The sequence below is a fragment of the Ursus maritimus genome, unplaced genomic scaffold (assembly GCF_017311325.1).
Source record: "Ursus maritimus isolate PB19 unplaced genomic scaffold, ASM1731132v1 scaffold_31, whole genome shotgun sequence".
Taxonomy (NCBI): Eukaryota; Metazoa; Chordata; class Mammalia; order Carnivora; family Ursidae; genus Ursus; species Ursus maritimus.
The window spans coordinates 12,620,107-12,622,865 of record NW_024425675.1 but is presented as its reverse complement, the minus strand read 5'-3'; the positions used below and the strand labels follow the sequence as shown (position 1 = coordinate 12,622,865).

Here is a 2,759-nt window from a genome sequence, read left to right as displayed (position 1 = left end):
TTACATATTATTTGAAAATGAAATATTAAAATGGCTCTCCCATTTCCCACACTAGGGAGCCACCATAATTTAAGTAACCCTTCACTACTGTTGGACTTTTCAGTAGTGTTCAGTGGTTTTTGAATTAAAAATATAGGGTGAGAAACATCTTCTTCGTTGATCTTAGAGCTCCGTTTAGAGAGGGAGCTGTCTCTGTTCCGGAGATCACCATGCTGAGCTTCTGGACATCAAAGAACTGGAAGAACATGAAAATCGAATCCAAATCGACGTTGTCTGTATTGCTGTGATTTAAAACAATGCCCCTCACCCCAGCCCCACAGAATAGACTGCACACCTTTGCTTCATGTGAAGCGTTTTGGAAGAACCAAGGAAGGGCCTTGAGTTAGGAGCCGGGAGGCGTGGAGAGTGGCAAACAGACACAGTGAGTCATGAATGAGATCAAGGGTCTAGAGGTGAACAGAAGTAACAGCGACAATGTAAGTGCCCAGGAATTTGCGGAAATATCAGAAGAGGGCACTGTGCTCCCCTAGGGACATAGAACTAAAGGCTCGAGCCAATTTTATTTTAATTTTAAAAGGTCAAGATGACCTCAGCCAACATCTATGAAATAAATAACACTGACAAAATAGGACACAGTTGGATTTTGTTTTTTGATCCACTGGGGTGTCTTTGTCTTCTAATAGAGGAGGTTTTCACACACACACACACACACACACACACACACACACACACACACACACATCTACCCGTTAGCTTATTTCACGCTCTCAGTTACAAAAAATACTCTGCGTAAAATTTTTTTTGTTTGTTTCATTGTATTTTGCTTTAACTATAAGGACTGAGTTTCCTTTGTCTTTTACACCCCATCATGATCTGGAAGTCATATAGTGTTATTAGTTGCCCCAAGAAACAAGTGGAGATTTGCCTGTAAGAAGTTTGCTAGAACATGTGCTCAGGAACAGTATCCCCAACGATGTGAGGAACGTAGGACTAGGCTGGGAGAAGCTGAACTATGATGCAGTTGCAACAGAGGCCTCAGCCTATCTCACATGGAGCTCTGAGATTGGGAAGGCCCTTCTAGGACATTCCAAATTAAAGTGTGGGGGTGGGAGTGGGAGAGTTAATCAGTGGCTAGCATTTATGCTCCTGCATTGACTAGTCATGGATGTAGGCTGCCCCTGGAGGGTCATGTGTTCATGCCCTAGAAGCAAGGGAGCTCCTCCAGTTGAGGACATTTCCCAGGGAGGGATCCAGGGGGAGCTTCAGGGGGCAACACTCCCAGCAGCTGGGGAACAAAGGCCTCAGTTCTGGAGAGGGGATATGGTGGTACCCACACTGCTCATTACACATAGCTTATTTTCCTACTAGCACTAAGCTATAAATGAAAAATACAGGGATATCTTTTTTCTCATTTTAATGTCAATAACTATATTATACTTCAATGGAAAGAATTATTGACTTGCTTTTGGGTCAGATGAAAAATTTAGCAGAAATACTTCACTGCCTAGTTTTGGTTGATATAATCTGGCATTTTGGATGAACATAATTAATAACATCATGTTATATTTCTGCAATGTTTATCTTGCCTTTAAGAATTAGTCTTCTCAATCGCTTCATGGCATTTTGGCTAAGATCATGTGTAGTATCTGTTCTTATCAGTTTAATATCTGATATGTCCTCTATCCGAGGACAATATATTAAATGGATTTTTGGAGTTAGGAGATGGAATAGGAGCTTGCTCCGTCCACTCCACGCATCGACCTGGTATTGCAGTACCTCCAGGAACGGTGCACCCCCCCGGGAATCAAAAAAAAAAAAAAGAATTAGTCTTCTCATTAGTACTATTACATTTTGTAACTATTCCAACATCTTTATAGATTGAACCATTTAAACTCATAAAAGCTAAATATTAATTTCCTTCACTGCCTTGGCCTGAATGAACAAATGAACAAAAGAGCCAGAACTGAGGAGAATTATACCTGCTTTGCTGCTAAGCCCAAAGCCAGCATTCCCCAACTGGCATCCATACTGCAAAGTTAATATTTTAAAAATCTGATCATGGAAAGTTGCATTTTGGCCTGGTTTTTTTCCCCCTTTTGGTCTCACAGGAAGGTGACTTGGAGACCTAACCAATCCACTCAGTTAAAAACTATAGCAGATCCAAGTTCCTCCAATCCGTGAAGGTGATGACAGAACAGGCAAGAGACTAGAATCACATTCACTTTGGTCTATCCACCCACCACCCTGCTTATATTTAATTCTTCTAGCAACTCGTTGGAACTTAGGAAAGGCACCTTGATCTTAGGAATGCATCAGAAATATTGCATAGCATGATTATCAGTACAGGACACGCAAGATTTTGAGTCTAAAGCAAGAGATTGACTCCAGAAACCACAGGTGAAAGCCAGGTTCTGTACCCTATCCTTACCTGTCGTATGACACCAACTTTTCAATAAATTGCGCATTATCACATCTATTCACCATTCATTCAAGTGGGGAGAGCTGAGAGGAGGGTAGGACGCAAGATGAGATCAGAAGTATATTTCGGAGCATGACTGCTCTTGTGTGGATGGCAAACTAGGGACTTGGCATGTTACCCCCTGATTGTAAACTACCGTTCACAAAACGTGTATTATTAGAAAAGTCTAAGGCATGGCCGCTCGGACGTGGTGCTCCACTGGAGGTTAAGACAGTGCACAGGTTAGTAGACCTAGCAGCATAACTTTTGATTTATTTTAATGTGGAAGTTTTAGCTCTTT

General features: G+C 41.6%; 1 non-coding gene across 1 annotated transcript; it reads left to right on the top strand.

The window, feature by feature from the left end:
* Positions 1 to 1,607: 1,607 nt before the first annotated feature.
* Positions 1,608 to 1,798, top strand: LOC121106346. The gene has a single exon (XR_005838980.1). It is a non-coding gene; the product is annotated as a U2 spliceosomal RNA (small nuclear RNA).
* Positions 1,799 to 2,759: the final 961 nt, after the last annotated feature.